The sequence below is a fragment of the Triturus cristatus genome, chromosome 5_1, assembly GCF_964204655.1.
Source record: "Triturus cristatus chromosome 5_1, aTriCri1.1, whole genome shotgun sequence".
NCBI classification, from domain to species: domain Eukaryota; kingdom Metazoa; phylum Chordata; class Amphibia; order Caudata; family Salamandridae; genus Triturus; species Triturus cristatus.
The window spans coordinates 600,285,578-600,310,464 of NC_140587.1; positions in this window are offsets into that span (position 1 = coordinate 600,285,578).

Consider the following 24,887-nt stretch of genomic DNA (forward strand, 5'->3'; position numbering starts at 1 on the left):
ATTACTTTTCAGGGTCAGTGCTGGGCTAAAAGATGCAGCACTGGGTTCTCTCCTGATAACAGGTGAGTAAATCGGAATTCGTAGTTCAGCTGATTTTAGAGGAATATTTGTACAATGGTGAAGGAAGGGGGCGGGGCCTGAGGTGACATGTGCAAACACGCCCTGTGGCGCGTTGTAAGTTGGGGAATTGATTCCTCTTCAATCCTGTGGTCCCCTGGGTGCCAACTATCCCACCAGGTACCTCCAATATGCGCCAGGGAGCTGCGTTGCAGAGAGGTGTTCAGAGGCCAGGCCCCTTTTTACAACACTCTGCAACCCAGCTCCGTGGCGCTTCCTGGAGGTACCTGGTGGGCTAGTTGGCCCCTAGGGGAACTCTGGATTGAAGAGGATTCAATTCACCGACTTAAAACGCTCCACAGGGCGTGTTTGCACACATATCACCTCAGGCCCCGCCCCCTACCTTCACCACTGTGCAAATGCGTCCCGTGGCGTGTTGTAAGTTGGGGGATTAAGTCCCTGTGAATCCTGAGGTCCCCTGGCGGCCAACTAGCCCACCAGATACCTCCAGTATGTGCCAGCGAGCTGGGTTGCAGAGAGGTGTTCAGAGGCCACGCCCCTTTTTACAACACTCTGCAGCACAGCTCTGTGGCGCTTACTGGAGGTACCTGGTGGGCTAGTTGGCCCCTAGGGAACCTCTGGATTGAAGAGGAATGAATTCCCCAACTTAAAACGCGCCACAGGGCGTGTTTGCACAGTATCACCTCAGACCCCGCCCCCTACCTTCACCACTGTGCAAACACCCCCCGTGGCGCATTTAAAGTTGAGGAATTAATTCCCCTTGAATTTTGGGGGTCCCTGGGGGCCAACTAGGCCACCAGGTAACTCCAGTAAGTGCCATGGAGCTGTGTTGTAGAGAGGTGTAAAAAGGGACGTGGCCTCATTACACCTCTCTGCAACACGGCCCCCTGGCACATACTGGAGGTTCCTGGTGGGCTAGTTGGCCCCCAGGGATCCCCAATATTCAAGGGGAATTAGTTCCCCCTCTGCAAACGCTCAAGGGGGCGCGTTTGCAGAGTGGTGTAAGGAGGGGGCGCGGCCTCTGGCCCGATCCCGTTTTTTTCTTCTTTGTTTTAGAAGGGGGGCTGTGTAGCCCCCTTCTTTTTCTTTTTGTTTGGCCCTGAGGACCCCATCCCCTAGGGCCTGCACCCAATTTTTTTTTTTTTTAAACTCAGGAAGGGGGCCGCGTGTCCCCCCTCCAGAGGCCATAATTTGCCCCAGGGACCCCATCCTCCGGGGCATGGCCCTTTTGTTTTAAACAATTAATTTTCATGGTGGGGGGCTGCGTAGCTCCCCTCCTGTTGCCACTTAAGGCCCCGGGGACCCCATCCCCTGGGGCCGGCCATTGTTTTATATATATATATATACATTTTGTTTTTTTAATGGGGGAGGGGGCCACCCCCTCCCGGGCCACTTCCCCAATGCCGCCACGTTCCCAGCCAGCTCCCCGCCTCCTGCGGGAGCCGGCATTGCTTTTCCACATGGGGAGCAGCTAACATGCTGCTCCCCATGTGGAAAAGCAATCTGCTTTGCTTCATTGAAGCGAGAGCAGGTTTCCCTGAAGCAAAGCAGTTTACAATGGCAGGGTGGGAGCCACGAGGCTCCCGCCCTGCCATTGCAAACAGCAGTGTCCCAGGGGTGGGCACCCCGGGACACTGCAGGAGCTGGCCCTGGGGGTGGCGGTCCCCATGGCCTGTCCAAGGCTCCAGGAAGGGGGCTGCGTGGCCCCCCTCCCACATGTGCAAGTTTCCCCTGGGGTGGCGGTCCCCTGGGCTGGGGGGGCTGTGAGCCCCCCACCCATGTTAACGAAGCCCCGGGGGGGCGGTCCCAGGGGCTGCCAGGGGGCCGTGAGCCCCCTGCATATACAATCGTCAAGCCCCGGGGGGTGGCGGTCCCCGGGGCAGTGTGGGGGGGATTGGGAACCCCCTCACACTTTTTTTTACTCTGCCCCCGGGATTTGGTTACCATATTCAGCGCGGGAGCCCGCGCTGATTTTTGGGGGTTTTTTCGGCCGAAATTCGCGCTGGGTTGCGAATCTCGCCGATTTAAAAGGGGGTCAGGGGGTTTCTACCCTGCCCCCTTTTTGCGTTTTTTGCATTTGTTTTTTTAGGTTTCTTGTGCCTCGGTTCTACCGAGGCGCAAGATGGCTGCCAACACTTCCTGATTCAGAGTGTTAGCAGCCAATTAGAATACAGCTCGTGCTCGGGAGGGTGTGGGGAGGGTGCAGGGAGGGTGCACGGATCCTCCGAGGCCATAGATATATATGTACTTTTACCTCTAATTTTCTCAGGAACTACTGAACGGATTTACACCATTTAAGCAAAAGGCACGAGTCTGAACTGAGGACTACCTATTTGCCAAATTTGGTGTAATTCCATTCAGCATTTCGGGCTGTAGCTGCCTCAAAAGGTCCTATGGGAAAATGCATGGGGAAAACGTGTTTTGGGACCCCCTTTTTTGTCAGCCCCCGCATGGCGAATCACTGTGAAATTTTCAGGATAGGAGCGGACCGGAGCTGGAAAATTTTGCGAAGATTCGTCAATCGGCGCCAACGTTATTCCAAATAGAATGTTGCGGATTTCCTATGGAAAATAGGTCCTAACTATATCTACCTACTGGCGACCGCCAGTAGATAGATATATATAGGTATATATATAGGTAATATATATATATATATATTATCTACTGGTGGTCGCCAGTAGATAGTAATAGTTAGGACCGTGTTTCCATAGGAAATCCGCAACATTCTATTTGGAATAACTTTGGCGCCGGTCGACGAATCCTCGCGAAATTTTCAAAACTAATGGGGTGCTACGCTCCGCTCCTACCCTGAAAGTCTCGGGGGGATTCGTCAAGCGGGGGCTGAGAAAAAAGGGGGGTCCCAAAACACGTTTTCCCCATGCATTTTTCCATAGGACCTTTAGACACAGCTACAGCCCTAACGGCTGAACAGAATTACTTGAAATTTGGCAGAGAGGTAGTCCTCAGGTCAAGGATGTGCCTTTTGTAGGTCTGGTGTAAATCTGTTCAGTAGGTCCTGAGAAAATAGCATTTAAATCAATATATATATCTGTAAGCGCGCTCCGTGCGCTTACCGTAAGCTTACCGTACGCGTACGGTGCCGTGCGCGAGCTCAATTTTGATTGGTGGTTACATGACTGTAAACATTCGAATCGGTCGAAATCAGGAAGTGTCGGCCGCCATTTTCTGTCTCTCGCACTGAGAAACAAAGGTGGGGAACGTGAAACGGGGGCAACGAAGAGAGTTGCAGACCCCATAGTGTTTGTCAGGGGGTCCAAGAGTACCCAAAAGTACGAAAAATAAATTTAATAATTTTAAAAAAAATCGCGGGGTTCGCGTACGGTAAGCTTACCGTACGAGCATGGAAACATTTTTAAAAAAAATAAAATAAAGAAGTAACAATCACATTTATTAAATAAATTAAAGGACCCACAAGGGAGAAAAAACCAAATGTTACTGCGTAAAAAAAGGCGAGGCGCGCACGGCATGGACTGCGCAACGTGGGTGCTCGGTGCGCGAAGTGCACCGAGGGCCCACAGCGCGCGCACGGTGCAAATTCACTTAAAAAACCATAGGTATAAACACATGTTATAGTTAGCTGTACATTTCACTCGTAAAAAACCAATGAAATTCCACGTTATAGTTAGATCAGGTAACTATAACTTGCGCGACCGCAATCCACAATGTGTAATTTCAGATGTCATCATTGATGTCATGAGTGATGTCACTGACCATGTCATGAGTGATGTACTATGTGACGTCATCAGCAGTTTATTGTGGGCGCGCAAGTTATAGTTACCTGATCTAACTATAATGTGGAATTTCATTGGTTTTTTACGAGTGAAATGTACAGCTAACTATAACATGTGTGAAACCTATGGTTTTTTAAGTGAATTATATATATATATATATATATATATATATATATATATATATATTTGTCAGGGTGTTGGTGAAGCGAGGAGCTTATGTATGGAATGCCCTCCGGCTGTTCGAAATGGACATGAACGAAGTAATTGATGGAAGGGCCGTATTGCGAGGCCCGCTACAAACTTTGGAAATGAACATGAAAGCAGCCAGGATTTGTATTAGGAATCTTTCCTATGCACACCGTGTCAGAGGTAACGAATTCTGAAAGATCAACAACATTGATATGGGAACTCGGTGGTAGCGGGACTTGACCTTGTAACACTGTTACTGAGTAATGGAACTTTCCTTTTGAAGCAAATTTTGCACTCAGTAAACGGTGAAACATTGTGCAGTTTTGCCAAAATCGACATTGAGGACCAGTTAAAGTGAAGGGGCAATTACAATGTATCTTGGGATTTGAAGTCCTGAATCACGAGTAAAAAACGAATGAAACTATGCAACGGAAAATAACAGGAAATATTGATGTGTATACCACTTGGGGGTTAAATTGCAACCTGATTAATAAATTGTACTGTTTTTCGCTGCTCTTCGAAATAACGGTGATGATTACAAACAATAAAAAAAACTGGTATCATTACTGCCCCTTTAAGAACTGGAAGTATTGGCTGTTGTCCTTCCTCAATGTTTTTTAAGCTACGTTTATATTTGAAATCCAAACGAACCCACTGAGACTACAGCAAGCGGCATATGATTAAGAGTCGTGGGACTCGAAACGCGTCATGCCTGTTGTTCTGGGATTAAAGAATTTTGTCTGACACTGTTGGTGTGGCCCGTGTCGCGTTTTTGAATAGAGCGCATCTCTTTGAATATATATATATATATATATATATATATATATATATTACCTATACATATATACCACTTGGCCCCCCTCCCTTTAAAAAAAAATAATTGAATGGTGGGGCCCCGGGGGAGATGGAGTCCTCAGGCCAAAATTGGCTTCGGGAGGGGGGCAGCGTGTCCCCCATCCCTTAAAATATTATAATTGAAAAATAAAATGGCCTGGCCTTGGGGATGGTGTCCCCAGGCCAAAAATGGCTAGGAAGGAGGGCCACTTGGCCTCCCTCTTGAAATCTTTTTTGTTAAAATGGCCGGGCTCCGGGAGATGGGGTTCCTGGGGAGGAGGGTCGCGTGGCCCCCACCCCTTTAAAAGAAATCCCCTAACCAAGAGTGTGCAAGGAGGCGTGTTTGCAGAGTGGTAGATATAGGGGGCATGGCCTGCAACCACCTCTCAGCAATCCCACTGAGTGGGGCCTACTGGAGGTAACAGGTAGGCTGATTGGCCACTAAGGATACCCAGCAGGGAAGGGCATTTCCTCTCCCAACCAAGAGCGCACCAGGATGAACGTTTGCAGAGTGGTGGACAAAGGGACCATGGCCTGGTATCAGAACTCAGCAATACTGCTGTGTGGGACTTACTGGAGGTAATAGGAGGGGTAGTTGGCCCCAAGTGGGACACACAGTGGGATTGCTAAGAGTTTTTCAGAGGCCACTCCCCATTTCTCCACTACTCTGTAAAGATGCCACGTGGCACACTATTGGTTGTGGGATTAAGTCCACTTTACTCCTGAGGGACCTTTGGTTCCATGAAGTCCTCCTGGTACCTCCTGTAAGTCCTACGTGGTGGAATTCCTGAGTGCTGGTTCCAGTGTATGTGACTGCTTGTATGGATCAGTGAGTGGGTCAGTTGGAGGCTGTATGGGTTACTATTTCATGTGTGAAAAGTTGTATGAGTGATTGAGTGTATGTGTGGCTGTATCGGTGATTGATTGCAGGTATCAGTATGGGTGAGTAACTGAGTATGTGAAAAGCAGGATACATGAGTGACGGGGTATATGAGTGACTGTATAAGTGAGTGAATTATTGTGAGAATGGCTATATAGATGAGGGCATAGGAAGGGTTACTGTATTATATTTTGCTAGGCTCAACATTCCGAACAGTCAGTGAATAGTGAAGCTGCCAGAGAAAAGTGAGGTTTAAGACATGTTGGTCGAGTGATTTGGCATTAGACTACTTTGTATGAGTCTCTGGAAAGGTACACTTGAAGTAGGCCGTATAAATTTAGGTGTCTGCTTGCAATGGGAAGTGCACTCTGTCAAGTTTAAGGTCTGTGTGCTCTTGTGACTCAGGTATGTATCTACTTGTACATGTATTCTGACACATGCTGTGCATCTGAAGATCCTAGCTTAAATAAATGGTAGCTTCTCATACAGATGCACAAATCTTCTCAATTCTGCTCCATCATTCCATCGCAAAGGGAAACATTTCCTATCTATGTAGGTGTCACAGAACCCCTTCAATACCCGTGCGTCCTCTATTATGACTAAAAAGGAATACATACAGCTTCTTCTACAGAAACATAGACTATGTGGTCTGAAACACAGGTATTCTACTATTTCTAGATTTCTTTTTATGTATCGTGTCACTAGGAAAAGGCAAAGACATGCACATTGAAGTCTTCGGATACATGGTAAGACTTGCAACAGTAACATGGGAAGTGTTGCTGTTTTCTATTTGGCTAGGCCCAACATTCTGAGCAGTTGTTGAATAGTGAAGCTGCCAGAGAAAAGGCTCTACCATTACACTCATCCAATCACTCAGGCACTACTCTTGCACCTAGTCATTCACTTAGGTACTACCCATGCACTCATTCGATCACTCATGTACTATCCTTGCACTCAACCATTCACTCAGGTACTATGCATACACTCCTGAATTCTCTCAGGTACAACTCATGCACTTATCCAGTCATCCAGGCACTTCCCATTCACTCATCCAATCACTCAGGCACTACCCATACACACATCCAGTCATTCAGGCACTACCCATGCACTCATCCAATCACCCTGGCACTATCCTTGCACTCAGGCACTATGCCTACACTCCTGCATTCTCTCACATACTACCCATGTACTTATCCAAAGACACTACTCTTGCACTCATCCAGTCCACCAGGTACTTCTGATGCATTCATCCAATCATGTAAGCACTAATCTTGGACTAAACCATTCAATCAGGTACTATGCATGGTCTCATTCTATCACTGAGGCACTACCCATGCACTTATCCATTCTCTCAGGCAATACCCATGCACTCATCCAGTCACCCAAGCACTACCCATGCACTCACCCAATCACTAAACCACTACCCATGCACTCATCTAATTACTCAAGCACTACCCATGAACTAATGCATTCTCTCAGATACTATGTATGCACTCATTTAATCACCCAAGCACAACACCAGGCACTACGCATGCACTCATGCAAGCACACACAACCTAGTCATGCAGTCATCCAATCACCCACTACTATTACAGTCAACCGTTCACTCAGGCACTACCCATGCACTCATCCAATCACGCAGGTACTAGCCTCACACTCATCCATTCACTCAGGTACTACTCATGCACTCATTCAGTTACCCAGACACTACCCATGCACTCATCCAATGACCCAGGCACTACCCTTGCACTCATCCCATCACCTAGGCATTTCTGATGCACTCATCCAATCACTCAGTCAGTATCCTAGCACTCATGCATGTATTCAGGTACTACCCATGCAGTCATCCAATCACTCAGGCACTACTCTTGCACTCAATCATTCACTTAGGCACTACCCATGCACTCATCCAGTCACTCATGCACTATCCTTGCACTCAACCATTCACTCAGGCACTATGAATACACTTCTACATTCTCTCAGGTACTACCCACACACTTATCCAGTCACCCAGGCACTTCCCATGCACTCATCCAATCACTCAGGGACTGCCCATGCACTCATCCAATAATTCCCCTGTATCACGGCAAGGTAGCATCTTGCAGCCCATTTTTATATCAAAAAAACTATTTACTGCATTTATATACAGATCTAAATTATATAAAACATTTACATCACTAACCATGTCATAAGTGATGCAATATGTGATGTCATCAGCAGTGCATTGCGGGGGCACAAGTTATAGTTAGTTCAGCTAATTCTCTGGCTGAATTTCTCTGGTTTTGTATGAGTTAAATATCAGCCTAACTATGACGTACCTGTAACCTGTGTTTTTTTTAGTAACGTTATAAATAACTAAATATATATATATATATATATATATTTTGTATACATATCTATATGTATATGTATATATATATCCTTTCACCTACGGCCCGTTTTTTTGACACCTGGGCGCTCTCGATGGTGCGTGTGCGTGTGTTTGATAATTTTAATGCAAGTAGAGAGAAAGGGTATGATTAGTAGTGTGACAGTGGGTCGTAAAAAGCACATCTGTAAAATATGAAAAAGAAAAATGAAGGAGAACTTCTAAGGCATTCAACAAAGCAAATAATGGGAAAGAGAAGATTTAATGGGCGAAAATTGATTTGTTTATTTAGAAAAAGCAAGTCGCAATCGTAAACCCACTGGAGGGTAGTAAAGGTTTAAACTTTAAGGATTAATCCTGATGAAAATATAATTCTCCGATAACATGCGATTAGACCTTAAATTATGGTGAATGGCAACAATAGACATTGTGTGGCCCAATTAAAACAAACTTCCTTTGTAAATAAATTGATAGAAAGAAATGTCTACATTAGAAGGAATAAAAATGATTGGTTAAGTATACACACCAGGGGGATTAAGCATATAGTAAATGAGTAGTAAAAATGATGGCACTACAATAACCAGAGTGCAAAAAGCAGGAAGTGACGTAATGACATAGGAGGAAATGAGTTTAAATAACGAAAAAAATATGTCAGAATTGTAACAACCGATCCTCGTGAACAAGATCTTTGTTAAGATTGAAACGCGTAGAGGAAAGCTTACTGGAATGCTGAATTAAATTGCAACCTTGCCAAGAGTAATAGAGACTCGGCTGTGATCATTTCTGAGTGCGAGCGAACCTGTTTTTAATCGGAGACGCTGTTTGTGGATGTATATATATATCTATCTATATATACATATATATATATCTATATAAAACAATATTTCTCAAGCTTCACAAACATTTGGAGAGATTTTTATTAAGATATACAACAAAGCTCAGTTTTAAGTCCACGGTTTAACACCGGGTGCAAGTTTAAAAAATAAACATTGTCTAAGCCAAAAGGTCTACCTTGTGTTTTAAGTTAAAAGACAGATGCATTGGTTTTATTAAGGTTGCAGGCTGTGGGGTAGATGGAGGCCCTGCAGGGAATGCTAAGTCTCAAAATGCCTCATTACAAGTGACACATTGAATTGCAATCCTTGTCAATAAAACCTATTTATGCAGGGAACCCTGTTACAAAGAAGAGATGGAGGGAGCCCTCTGGGCACACAAAGTGGCTACAAGGGCAGGGTGACATTCAAGAAAGAACTGGAAGGGGCAATAGGCACATTGATGGGTAGCAGGTAAAGGGCAGGGTGGCACACAAGGGTGCCAATTGAGCATTAAGTCACTGAAGGGGCATGGTGGCACCTAAAAGGGTCATATGGGTGAAGGAGAAGAGCATGCAAATGAGCTCCAGGTGAGTGGGGCACACAGAGGAGCTGCTGTAAGGGGCATATTGAGAATTAGCAAGGGTGTGGCAGAGTAGCACACAGGCACTGAGAGTTGCAGAGGGGACCACAGTTGTATAAAAGAGGGCGCAGTATAGGAGAGGGACACACAGAGGCTCCACAGAGTTGGAAGGGCATGCAGATGTGCTGCTGTAGGGTACAAGGCAGGGTGGCTCACAGGGATTGCAGATGGGATAGCGGCCCAATGAAGGGGTAGCATGGCAAATGATTGCCCTAGGAAAGAGACAGTAGAGGACTGTAGGGCACACCCTTCATCATCTAACAACACAAACCAATTATCATAAGCCTACACAAACAACTTCATAAATCAACAGAACCACCATCAAATACATCCATGCCACCACCATACATCCACATACCAGACATGAGATAACAGATCGATCTTCCATATGTCCACAGAGGCAGCATCATGTACTACCCCTTCCATCAAAACAAAAGCAACATCCTACATCCTATGGCCTAACACCCACTATTATATATCCACACAACTACCAACATACACCAACTTCTCATCACCATACTTCCACACTGCCAACATCTTATGCAGAACACACCCACATAATACGCCCTCTCAAATCACATCAAAAATAAGCAAAACATGTGATTGCCTTAAAAAAATGTTGAAATTGTGCTAAGATTAACTGATATGTTATCAGTGGCTTTGCTATAAGAACTAGAAAGTTATGAAATGCATGAGTTGAGATACTTATTACACATCATGTACTTTCCCCACAGATTATGTCACCCTTAACTCCCACTGTCAGCATAGAGTTTTTGTTATGTCAAACACATTTTCAAACAAAAGGTAACATCCTACCCTACATTCAACATTATTAACTACATCATACTCATATTTACACCCACACAATCAACATCATAGGTCAGCAAACACATCTCAACATGCCAATAAGCCAATTTCAAACATGTATCCATGTGTGCAGAGTCCCTTGTGCCTAGGATGAGCACACAGTGGATTAGACACAGGGCTTGGCTGCAGAACCGACCCTTTGGCTAGTCCCTGATCCACATGGCTAAAGAGCAAGCATAGCATGATTGAATATCTACATGTCTGTTTAGACACATGCCATGTGATTGACTCCTTGCACAGCCAAACGCTTCATGCAGCAGGAGTTAGATGCTCATATAGTCTCTCGGTGAAGAGCCAGGCCCATTGCCAAAGCCTCGTTCAATACACATTATGCAAATCCAAAGGCTATGTCCAGCATTGACTGGCCTCACAGTGGGTTGGGCACTTAGTCTGGTCAAAGGCCATGCTTCTCAGCAAGCCTTCACTATATTAAGCTGAAGGCTATGCACAGAATGGTATGGATGCCCACAGAGACTGTTGAATGCAAGCCCTGTGGCCAACACACAGTGTGCATGATGAAAGGCCTTGTGGATGACTGGTTAGACAGCCACAAGCACAGTTGGGCACAAAGCATGGAAACTATATCCGTAGCTAATCCCATTGCTCACAAGAAAAGGCAGTAAGCTGCAGGACAAGACAACAGACCATGTGTTGTGGCCTACCCCAACTTAACATGGCTTAAGGTGTTGTCCTGCGAAGGTTAGGCACATGGTGAGTTCAGCTTAGGATTGGCGTACCCTTACTGTCCATGAGAAAAAAGATGCATGCATAGGGCCCGATTCACAGAACTAACTTAAGACCAATCCTAAACTTACTACCTCTTTGGTCGTCACAGAATACACTTACTCATGAATGAGTAAGTGCCTTCTGAGGCACCGACTCATTTTGGTATTCACAGAAGGCACTTACTCATCAATGAGTAGGTGCCTTCTGAGGCACTTACTCATTTTGGTATTCACAGAAGGAACTTACTCATTTGATATTCACAGAAGGAACTTACTTATCAATGATTAAGTGCCCTCTGTGAATACCAAAATGAGTACGTGCCTTTTGTGAATACCAAAATGGTAGTAAGTTTAGGATTTTGTCTTAAGTTAGTTCTATGAATCAGGCCCATAGTCATTAGGGCACAGGGCCATGACTCTTCTGCCAACTGTGCATGATCTAGGGACACATACTTTATAGAAATCCCTCTTAAAGCAAATGGCCCCAAACATCTGTGCTATCTTTAATTTGCAGGCACTTTTGAGCATAGCCTGTAACACATGGTTATGGCTGGGTAGAGTAATTGTGTTATTTCATAATTGTGATGTTGGTAGTGAAACCATAGTAAACAAACTAATGAATATGCACGTTTTGGGTCCAAATCACTTCATAATTTGAAAAATAATGAAAAGGAAGCAGATGGAACGTGTTTTCTATTTTTTAACCAGGGATGTTATCACTAAAAGACAGCTGGAAGGTTTGCATAAAAAATTGGGGTTTGCACTGACGATTGCAAGCATCTATTTGTTGTGCACACAAGATGTTGCGCTGTCCATAACCGGAAATATATTTTCCACAGCTCGTAAAGTAAATTGGTATGCAGTTAAAACCATTTCCTTCATGTACTATCAGTATTCAGGTTAGCAATTTTTCTGCAAGAAATGTTTCCAGTGCAGTAGTTTTCTTGGCTGCTCAGGTGAATTCCACTTTGTAGCATAATTTTCCACTAGATAATCACTCTCAAGTTTTTAGTTGATGGGCATGGTTATTGCGGATGTCTCAAAGGTATACTTTCTAGTTGTGCCTTGACTTCAATCAATCAGTCAATCAAAACAGTATTTATTTGGAGAATTCCATAAAATGACATGTATAGATTTTCACATTTGCTTAATAAAATGCATTCGTAAATTTACAAATTTCATCAATAAAAAAAACTACTATATGAAAACAAGCATCTGCAACAAATTCTACATAAACTACCAAAATATTTTTTTAACACTCCAATAACTAACAATATAAATATACATATTGGAAACATCAATCAATCAATCAACTTGAATTTGTAGAGCGCGGCTAAATACCCATAAGTGTATTCAGGCATTAGGTACTTGCAGGAATCCGTTAAAAAGCCTGGTCTTGAGTCCCTTTCTGAATTCTGTGAGAGTGGATGATGTTCAGAGGTGAAAGGAAAGATTGTTCCATGGGTGGCAGTGAGGTAGGAGAAGGAACATCCTCCAAGGTAGCCATTGTGTGAGAGGGTGAAGGAGGCAGAGTGCAGGTATGGAGGGTATGTGGTTCAGGTGGTGGTTGATGTATACTGCTCCTTGGTCATGGAGGGCCTTGTAGGTGTATGTCAGCATCTTGAATTGGCATATTTTCTGCATGGGGAACCAGTGTAGGTTTCTAAGGTGGGTGGGTCCATTAGTGGAGGTTCAGGATGAGTCCTGTATAATCCGCAGTCGCATCAGGAGTTGGTTGTCGATTCCTGCGTAGAGTGCATTGCTGTAGTCCATCCAACTGGTGACTAGGGCTTGAGTGACAGCCTTCCTGGTATTGACGACGAGCCATCTGAAGATCTTATGAAGCATGCAGAGGGTGTGGAAACAGATGGAGGAGACTGACCTGGCATTTCATGGTGAGTTTCCTTTCCAGGATGATACCACCGTTGCGGTCGTGATCTGTTGGTGTGGGTCCCAGTTCGGAATGATACCAGGTGCCACTCAATGGGAAGGTGTTGTTCCCCGAAATCAGCACTTTCGTCTTGTCCATGTTGAGCTTTCGGCAGTTGGTCTTCATCCAGTCGGTGACACTCATCATGAAGTTGGTCCTAGGTGTGCAGGGGTCTTCTGACAGAGAGAGGATGAGCTGTGTGTTGTTTGTAGAGGATTCAATGTTGAGGCCATGAGTTCTGACGATGTTGGCCAGGGGTGTCATGTATGTGTTGAACGGGATGAGGCTGAGAAATGAGCCTTGAGTGACACCGCAGATAGTGCTCTTGGGTCCCAAAGTGAAGGATGGAAGGAGGATTCCCTGCCTGGGTTGATCCTGTGATAAAGAATGCAGTCCATTTGAGAGTGTCTTCTTGGATCCCGAGGTGGTGGAATCTTTTGATGAGTGTGAGGTGGGATATGGTATTGAATGCTGCTGAAAGGTGGAAGAGGATCTGGGCTGCTCTTTCACCCTTTTCAAGGAGGGCTCTGATGTAATCTGTGGCATCAATCTGGACAGTCTCAGTGCTTTTGTTGGTGCATGCCCCGGATTTAGAGGTGTCCAGCAGGCTGTTTCGCTTGAGGTGTTCGCTGAGAAATTAAGGTTGACTCTGCTATGAACTACATATTCAGGTAGACAATATACCTGCTGGCCTCCTCTACTCTTTAGTGATGGATATAAAATTCTTACTTGTAATACCAATACTTTCTGTACTTTATGTTTCTCTTTCCTGGCTTTAAAGACACAGCTAATATAATAGGTATGTCTGCATAAGATTCCCAGTTCACGTGAGCAAAAAATATCACTTAGAGCATTCCTGTACAAAGTTTTTTGCTCTATCAAGAATAATGTTAGAAACTGTTTCAAAATTGACTTATATCAAGGGTATAACGCTATAAAGTGGGCAATTTCTTTCTATTGATGGGCACACCAACATACTGGGGTTTTGCATATAGTAGAGTGGCGTACAGTATTGTGGTGTAGAGTGAAGTGGGGTACAGTGAAGTGGAGTAGAGTAGAGTGACGTAAGGTAGAGTGTAGTGGATAGAGTGGAGGACAGTGAAATAGAGTGGAGTGGACTAGAGTGGCTTGGAGTGGTGAAGAGTGCAATGGCATAGAGTAGAGTGGCACCAAAAGATGCAATCCCTCTGCTGAGACACAGTGGTACAGTACTAGTATTGCATAGCACTACAATCAATCCAGTTCTACTCAAATCATCATGATATGTTACTCACATTTATTATACAGAGAAAATATTTAAAAACAATTTGTGTACACGTATTTTATAAAAACAGATCATACATTTGCATGAATATAAAAACACAAAATTAAACACCATATACTACTTGACAGATATTAAAAAAAAAAAAAAAAAAAAAAAAAAACATATAACAGCCTGTTTTGAGCCCGCAAAACAGAAAACAACATGAGAAAGTATGCTTTGTCATTTGTTACGCATCCTATTGGGCAATAAATTGATGTCCGTAGTTTGTGATATGTTCCACAATTATATCTACTCCTAAAACCACGGTTCTCCCCAGATTGTGTAGTTAAGAAGCGTCGACGCGTTTCGATGGTAGACCTTATTAATCCATCTTTATCAAGACAAGTTTTATAGGCTTTAAGTCCTCGTTATTAAATCCGGGACTTCTCTGTGTTGAAAAGCGATGATCAATTAATATTAGTCAATAATATTCCTGATATATATTATGCATAGAGGAAACAGAGGTCCGAGCTATCTGTCCTCATGGGCATCTCACTTGTCTGTTTCCAGTACAAATATCCTAGTATATATTGAAAGCAACGTGACAGGGATTCATAATAATTCTCCCACAATGGACGTCACTAGTTCACCAAATAAACAACGTGCGCAGATAATAGCGCCACGAGGCAGCTTGAGATAGCGTGACGGGGATCCGTAATCACTTTTCCCTTGATATGCGTCACCATCTGGAAACAGACAAGTGAGATGCCCATGAGGACAGATAGCTCGGACCTCTGTTTCCTCTATGCATAATATATATCAGGAATATTATTGACTAATATTAATTGATCATCGCTTTTCAACACAGAGAAGTCCCGGATTTAATAACGAGGACTTAAAGCCTATAAAACTTGTCTTGATAAAGATGGATTAATAAGGTCTACCATCGAAACGCGTCGACGCTTCTTAACTACACAATCTGGGGAGAACCGTGGTTTTAGGAGTAGATATAATTGTGGAACATATCACAAACTACGGACATCAATTTATTGCCCAATAGGATGTGTAACAAATGACAAAGCATACTGTCTCATGTTGTTTTCTGTTTTGCGGGCTCAAAACAGGCTGTTATATGTTTTTTTTTTTTTTTTTTTTTTTTTTAATATCTGTCAAGTAGTATATGGTGTTTAATTTTGTGTTTTTATATTCATGCAAATGTATGATCTGTTTTTATAAAATACGTGTACACAAATTGTTTTTAAATATTTTCTCTGTATAATAAATGTGAGTAACATATCATGATGATTTGAGTAGAACTGGATTGATTGTAGTGCTATGCAATACTAGTACTGTACCACTGTGTCTCAGCAGAGGGATTGCATCTTTTGGTGTGATATTAGTACCCCATTCCCTTGGAAAATACAAGGGGTCGCTCTCGCTCAATATATCTAACATAGAGTAGAGTGGTACAGAGTAGAGTAGAATGTCGTAGAGTGCAGTGGTGAACAGTAAAGTGGTGCAAAATAGAGCAGAGTGGCATAGAGTAGAGTGTTGGAGACTAGAGTAGAGTGGCGTTCAGTGCAATGGCATAGAGTGCAGTTGCATACAGTGGTCTAGAGTGGAGTAGAGAAGAGTGGAGTAGAGTGTCATTGAGTGGAATGGCATTGAGTAGAGTGGTGTAGAGCAGAGTAGAGGACAGTGGCATACAGTGAAGTAGGGTACATTGAAGTGAGGTACTATGAAGTGGAGTAGGATGAAGTGGGATAGAGTAGAGTGGCATAAAGTAAAGTGGCGTGGGGTAGAAAGGTGTAGATTGAAGTTGTGGAAATTTAGTTCGTATCTGAACATTATCTGCGCCATCTTGTCTCTCCCCAAGTGCCACACGCAGAAAATGCGCGCCGGCCATTTTAGGCACCATGGTCTCATTGCCGATCGCCAACGCGTCCCTCAGGCGCTGCAAACATCCCCCGTGCGCCGGCCACCCCCCCGCTCTCTCATACATGGGCCATAAACCCTCTCCTTCTGCGCGACCCTGCCATGGAACCACATCCCGCGCCTGACCAATACCTCCTTTCATCCCATACATGGTCATACATCCTTTTGATAACCCCCTTCCTCTGCGCCCGATTGTCCGAACCGATCCCAGGCCATCACCTAGCCCTGCGGATGCAGTTTATTGCCCCTACCGTAAGGGAAACACCTCACATCAAAGGGATTACAGTAGATCAAGGCCCCCACCCCCTGAGACCCGACCAGTCGCACACACCCCCGGGAATTGGCGGATTGTCCAGCTGTGTGATAGCCATCTCCTACTGTGGGTGGGGTGGGGACTTCTACTGTAGATATGTGTGGGAACAAGCTTGAAGTGGGGATTCCAAGGATGTCTTTCCGTACATCAAAGTCTCAACAAGAATGTATCACGTGTAATAAAGCAATAAACCTGTGTATAAGAGGCCAGGCCTCAGAGATGTGGTTAGAGCACCTCGAGACGATACCTTGCTGTCCGATCTGACGTGTTCTGCTCCGACGGAATAAAACTTTGTTTCCTGCGTTCCCGTCTCTGGCGCCTGCCTCTTTTGTTGGTTAATCATCGAATGGTATAAGAGGCGATTACCGCCGGGCAATACTTGAAAGGTTATCGACTGAAACTGCTGCTACCATTTAACAATTGGCGTCCCAAACGTGGGGCCCATCAGCGACACGTGGATCCAACGGGTGAGGTCCCAATGACAGAGTGAACGACTGCAACGATCGGGAAGAGCTCCTGCCCGATAGACCCTCGTCTGGCAGCCGATCATCCGAACTTCACTGGTTCCGAGCAGACCTCTCTCGAGTGATCTACGGTCCTGACTGGGAACCATCAGGAGTGCCGAGGCAAATACAGAGAGTAGAGGACGATCGGGCGCTGGAGGCAGAAGACGAGAAACTGCCCATGCGGTCCGGGTAAGGTCGTGTAACACGACAAATTGCGAAACGATTGATTGATTGATTGAAAATACTAGTATTGCTTATTTGATTGTTCTTTTTGAGATATTCGCTGCCTACAAACGGGGAAGAGTAGAAATACTCTCTCTCCCTTTGCAGATAGTGAAGGGTAGGTAACGCGGACTTTTGTCCCCCTTTGTAACCTGTCGTGCCTATTTTTCTCCCCACTGAATGATTGTCCGAACATTGATTGTTTTTGACGAATAGTGCTCTTTGAGATATTCTCTGTTTGCAAATAACGTAGAATAGAAATATTCTGTCTAGTCTTTGCAGATAGTGAAGGATAGGTAACGCGGACTTTTGTCCCCCGTTGTAACCCGTCGTGCCTATCTCTTTCTCACCATTTGATTGATTGATTGTCCGAACACTGGTTGTTCGATATTGGTTCTTTGGAGGTATTCTCTGCTTACAAATAACGTGGAATAGAGATATTCTGTCTAGTCTTTGCAAGCAGTGAAAAGATAGGTAGTGCAGACTTTTGTCCCCATTGTAACCCGTCATGCCTATCTTCTCCCCACTGATTGGAGTTGGTTCTGCCCGGACCGCTTATTAGAGGTGAACCATCCGGCTCCACTGGAAGGCACCCCTAATAAGGACATGTTTACTAAATATGGACTAGTCGCTGTAGCTTATAGCAAACTATGGCATAAATATACAAAGAAGGACTCCGAGAGTCAGTGGCCACTGATGGGACCCTTTGATGACCATAAAATAGAAACGCTAGAAATAGCTCTACGTAGCAATAAAACGACGCCCACTATGCTCGACAGTATCGGCATGTGGCGCAAAGAAACAACGCAACGGAAAAAGAGAGAAGAAGTAAAGGCAGAAAAAGAACTACGAAAGGCAGCTCACCATGTCGCTAGAAAGTTAGAGGAAGAAATAAAGGAGAGAAAGGAAGTTAATCAAAAACAAGAATACAACACTCCAACAAAGTAGTATGATTAAAACGCTTTAAAAAACTTGTAGGTATATGCAACACTCCAACAGGGTAAACATGTTAAAACACTCTTTTTAAACAACTATTTACATGGCAGCCTGCTGCAACATCCATCCCAAAGCATTCCCCGTCCGCTTCACACAGTCTATGCCCCTCCTTCCTCGGAGTAGCAACATTGGGATGCTTTGGTCTGTCTTTTAGTCGGCTTTTGGCTATAAACACGCCCACAAAATCCATCGGCCTGTGAGGCGGCATCAGTGGCGGACTGTTGTGCGAGTAGGCCGGAGGCAACACGGTGCGCCGAGATCCGGACGGCACCGAGGTGGTGTCCAGCAAGTTGTTGCGCTGGTCTGGCCATCCTACAATGCTGCGCTGAAAGACGGCATGGGGTGCCCTGGGGGGAGGCGACGCGAACGGGCCTCCCCAGGTGGAGGCTCCTCAGTTGCAGTAGGGCACCCCTTAGCATTTCACTCACCGACCTGCTGAAAGGACACCCCTTAGCGTTTCACTCGCTGACCAGCTGAAGAGAGCACCCCTTAGCGTTTCACTCACCGACCAGCTGAAGAGAGCACCCCTTAGCGTTTCACTCTCCGACCAGCTGAGAGAGCGCCCCTTATCGTTTCACTTGCCGGCCAGCTGCAGCAGGACAGCCATTAACATTTCACCTGCCGGACGACCACCCAGGCGGAGGTTCCTTTCTGCACCAAGTTTCCATTAGTGTTCCACCCAAGAAGTGGGCCCCCGCAGTTGTTTGGCCGGGGGACCCACTCCGGTGGCTGTGGTGGAGAACTGCTGCTGCCACAGGACTCTCAAAATGGCGGCTGGCTCTTCGGATTCGGGCCTGGTCCACTAAGATGGCTCTGGGCTACCTTGGAACTCGGAAGCTTGCCTGCTCGGGCATGGGCCCCACCCTTGAAGACGTCCTCTCAGCTTTGCAGATTCTACGGGAGTCATTGGCCCTGGACTCCCGCGGACTTCCGGTGGGGGCAACCGCCACTATTGCTCGATCATTCCACATTAATTTGTCTTTGCCCCGGGCGGCAGCCATTTTGTCCCCATTTGGTGCCGTGAGAGAGACTGATTCAGGGCGTCGGCAGAGAGACACGCCTGCTGTCCTGCTCTCCGAAAGGACCATGGCGTTGCTGCGAGATGGTGGTGCCCTCATGCTGACACCAGCTTCTGTTTGAATTACCAGGAGACACTGTAGACTACCAACTCGAATCAGTTCCGGTGGAACCTCAGCATGACCCGGTAGAAAAAAAAACAAAAAAACTTTGCTTTCCCCACCTTTGAGTCACGGTTCATGCTGTCTGTTCTTTCTGTTGGAGTTAATGAAAATTTTTGAACTGCCGAAAGGGATTCTGGTCCGGCCGCTAGTTAGTGGAAACATTTAGACTGTACCCTGGACCCACCCGACCTCGCCCCAAAATGGCGCCGATGTAGGAGGGACCTACAACTCCTTATGGCGTTCCGGTTACTTGGTATTGATGTTAAGGGACATGTATACGGTCTTTTTGCACATGGCGGGCGGGGGACGGGGAGGGTACTGACTGGGCATGCGAACAACCTTATTGATGCTGGTCCTCTCATTATTGATTATTTTTATTTTCGCGTTAAGGTAGTGTTGCTCATGATACTCGACGCCTCTTGCACCGTGGCCGACCTATACGGTTGTAGGCCCGTATTTGTATACTGACATTTTCACAATAAAGGGTTTTCGGAGGAATTATGGAATCAGCGTCATAACAATCGCCTAGGTTGGTAAGGTTTTGAATAATGGCTGTCATTCCCAAACAATAGAAGACAGATAATACAGACCCTTTTCCTGAATTTTGGATTGATGAAAATTTGTATCCATCACACCTGTCTTTTTCCAGAGTTGTTAGAAAATGGTTGACTGTAGCTTAAGGTATCTGCCGAATGTAAGGTATGGTATTTTGTCCCATAATATACGACTAATTGAGAAACAAATGCACGAAGAGGGAACTCGAATTTAGGGACAAATAAAATGAAGCATTTTCGGTATAGTAGAAAGGAAGGATATAGTACACAGAAAAAAAAATGCGAAAAGGATAGTCAAGATCTGTGGTATTATACGTTCCTGCAGCTAGTCTGGTACGTGGTAAGTAGAACTTTTTCGTGTTTATGCGCGCTGATGTGCTTTGAATGCTGCCCCCCCTTCTTTCTTTTCTGTAGGTTACATCGGAGTTCCGACTGAAGAATGGAGTGGACATAGACCGCACCGTGCTCCATGTAGGGAAAGACATAGACAAGCGCTGTGAGATGGTGCGTGGAATGCAGACCATCACTGGGAACGTGAAAAACTGTATGGTATGACTGTGCGTACGTGCCCTGATTGTACGGTATGAATGTGTATGTATTGCATATGCCTGGGTCGCTGGAGAGAACGTCTTTGTATGACTGAAATGCTTGTCTATCGATCATGGGGATGGGAAAATAAGCCCGAATATGGTAACTCCTCGTTTGAAGAAGCGACTCTCCCTCTCCCGGAAGCTAGTAAATTGGAGGGTGACTTACACCAGAAACTTGAAGGGTCATTTCGGTACGACGAACCCGACTCCAACTGATAACCCAAATGTGCCACCAGTGAGTCGATTTGTGCGCTGACTTAATAAGAGAAGTTAAGAATACCCCAGGTCGGGGTTCATCCAAAACCCCCCCTCAGCCCAGAAGTTAGGGATACTGGCATGTTTTAGATTCACCACTTCTTCTTCCATCCACTTAGAAAAATAAGAGTTGTACCTTTGAACGTCCGACCGATACCCCTCCTCTGCCTCAGTTTGGATCACCGCCTGCCCAGGGGTTGGAAGGTTTCACCGTGAGTATAAATACGACTGGACTAATGTCCGACCGGAAAAAGAGGAGTAAGTATTTTTTTTTTTTAAATGAGGCCTCCAACAAAATTGCCCAGAAAGGGAGGGGAGTAAAAAGTCCGACCCCCCCCCCCCCAGAATGAATTACGGAAAATACTGAAAATACGCAGCACGCATAGAAAAAGGACAGGAAAGGAAAGGTCCCCTTACCCAAAATAGCTCTGTGTCTTCGTCTTAGGTTTCTGCGCTTGATGTATGTACTGTTACACCCTATCCGGTATTTGTGTGTACGTGAATGTTGAATTTATGTTTTCCCCCAGCTTGTGTTTTTGTACGTAAAACTGACCCGTGCTACTCTATGTTGTGTGTACACCAAGTAGCCTATTACCATACACGTTTGTCTCTCTCTCTCTCTCTCGTTTTATGTCGTACGTGTACCAAATAGCCTACTTGATGCGCACGTCTCTCTCTCTCTCTCTCTCTCTCTCTCTCTCTCTCTCTCTCTCTCTCTCTCTCTCTCTCCTCTCTCTCTCTCTCCCTCGCTGAAGGCTCCCTTACCCTCTTTTTGAATAAATGACGACACTGTACCTCCTCAGTATATGTATAATTGGCCTAAACACGACAGTGTTCGAACAAATTGACAGAAGCAAAACGACCGTATTTTGCCACACTACTACCTCTCCTTTCTGTAAAATGATGGAACTTAATTGGCTGAGAAAGAAAGGACAGGTAAGACGACTGATGTCTCCCAATCTGGCCCTTATAACGGGAACTATATGTCAGTGGTTTTTGTTGTTTGAGGGCTCTAACGACTCCACCTCCATCGCTCAGAATCGCCCCGCCCATTGCACAGAAATAGAGCGTCTAAGCACCCCGTCCTTCCAGAATAGTCCCAGTTCTGTACTAGCCGCCCCTGGATATCTTAAGCAATACAGCTGATGACCTTGTTTTTAAAGATACATCGCCTAAAAACTGATAAAGGTTAACTATTGTCTCCAGCAAGAAAAATGTTTAGCTTGTGTTCCTCCCCGAAACAGATATTTGTGAGCCCATGACAGTAGCACCTCGCACTTTTTCATAAACTTAGCAGTCCCTGGAGAAAATATGAATCAACAGGGCTTGTGTTAGAAAGACGAGTCTCTACCGGAGAAGCCGGTTCGAATTTTGATAAGACCAGGAAGTTGATAGATGTCAGACTTCTTGCCACGTTTATAAGGTACAGGAATCAACACCTAGCAGACCTGATGATGAAAATTTGCAGGAACACTCGCAAACCTGCACCACAGCAATGATTAATGAGTTAGTAGCATACACCGACATAAGAGTTAATAGACATCCACCATAGAGTGATCGATAAACGTTTCCCCGACTACTTGGGGTTGGGAGAGATAATGAAGTGTGTAAACGTCTTCCCTACCAGTTCTCTAAGATTTTGTTTCTTGTACTCATTCAAAGATAACATGCGGTTATCGGAGGAGAGGGGTCGGACGTGACGCACAGCCTGGCTGCGGATCATGGAACATCCATGGCCTCGACCAAGGGGGAGCCACGGAGCGAAAAGATGCGGGACGAGGCACCATTCTCAGCATGGAAAGCGATAAAAAGAAGGGCTATCCCGAAGCCCCCTGCTCACTGATCAGCTCGTGCCTGAAGTCCCAGCCCGTCGAGCCCGATTGATGGGCTCAGTGCTAAAAGATTCTGCTTTCCTTGGTCCGCTTTTTGATCCGATCCCACTCCACCCCCCCTTCCCTTGGCCTCCCAAAGCACGCCCCTATCCCCCCCCCTTTTTTTTTCATATGGGATTTTGAACTTGACTTGACAAAAGAAGAACGAAATGCGGGTACCCCATCTCAAGGTACCTATGATAAGATCAGTTAGAGAACAGGACAAAACAGGACTGTGATCCGAGAGCAAAGAATGGTCACACCCTGCAACGTGAAAACATGGATTTGAGCTGGACCTTAGCTCCACCGCCGGTGCTCAACAGTGCCAACGAAAGAAGAAGAACAATGAAAGCTTACCAGTGATGGCTCGCTGTAATAGGACACTGGAAAGAAGAACTCCCTTTCGGACATTGCCCCCCCCCCCTCTGACTGTAACTCATGTTGAGTTGAATTCCTCTCCCAACCTCTTTCGTATTGACTATCTTCCAATCGAGTTTTCAAGATATTACATCGGTCACTTCCAACTGTACACTGATAGTTAAGAAACATTAACTTTGTATAATGACAATTGTATAACATCAGCCGTGCATATGACTATGCTGTCTAGTTTGATCCACACGAAGTCTAGGCCTTAAGTAATGCACTTAATATTCCTTGTTTTGCAAGAACATTTTTACGGTATCATGTTTGTGTTCAAGCAAGCTTCCCTCCTCCTATCTCCGGGTCTGACATATGACGCAGCTGATGTAATTTTGTATGCGCTACTTCCTCGCCTATCACATCAACTACATGTAATTATGTACAATTGTGTCAGATTATTCCTGTCTGTCATAAGACTCTGAACCTTGAAACAGAACGAATGAAAGCCCTGTACGAAGTAGAAGTACGTGGTTTTATGGGGATAGACCCGAACTAAACAAGCTGGCGAGATATGTTAAAAGGGAGGACTGTGGAAATTTAGTTCGTATCTGAACATTATCTGCGCCATCTTGTCTCTCCCCAAGCGCCACACGCAGAAAACGCGCGACGGCCATTTTAGGCACCATGGTCTCATTGCCGATCGCCAACACGTCCCTCAGGTGCTGCAAACATCCCCCGCGCGCCGGCCACCCCCCGCTCTCTCATACATGGGCCATAAACCCTCTCCTTCTGCGCGACCCTGCCATGGAACCACATCCCGCGCCTGACCAACACCTCCTTTCATCCCATACATGGTCATACATCCTTTTGATAACCCCCTTCCTCTGCGCCCGATTGTCCGAACCGATCCCAGGCCATCACCTAGCCCTGCGGATGCAGTTTATTGCCCCTACCGTAAGGGAAACACCTCACATCAAAGGGATTACAGTAGATCAAGGCCCCCACCCCCTGAGACCCGACCAGTCGCACACACACCCGGGAATTGGCGGAATGTCCAGCTGTGTGATAGCCATCTCCTACTGTGGGTGGGGTGGGGACTTCTACTGTAGATATGTGTGGGAACAAGCTTGAAGTGGGGATTCCAAGGATGTCTTTCCGTACATCAAAGTCTCAACAAGAATGTATCACGTGTAATAAAGCAATAAACCTGTGTATAAGAGGCCAGGCCTCAGAGATGTGGTTAGAGCACCTCGAGACGATACCTTGCTGTCCGATCTGACGTGTTCTGCTCCGACGGAATAAAACTTTGTTTCCTGCCTTCTAGTCTCCGGCGCCTGCCTCTTTTGTTGGTTAATCATCGAATGGTATAAGAGGCGATTACCGCCGGGCAATACTTGAAAGGTTATCGACTGAAACTGCCGCTACCATTTAACAATTGGCGTCCCAAACGTGGGGCCCATCAGCGAAACGTGGATCCAACGGGAGAGGTCCCAACGACAGAGTGAACGACTGCAACGATCGGGAAGAGCTCCTGACCGATAGACCCTCGTCTGGCAGCCGATCATCCGAACTTCACTGGTTCCGAGCAGACCTCTCTCGAGTGATCTACGGTCCTGACTGGGATCCATCAGGAGTGCCGAGGCAAATACGGAGAGTAGAGGACGATCGGGCGCTGGAGGCGGAAGACGAGAAACTGTCCATGCGGTCCGGGTAAGGTCGTGTAACACGACAAACTGCGAAACGATTGATTGATTGATTGAAAATACTAGTATTGCTTATTTGA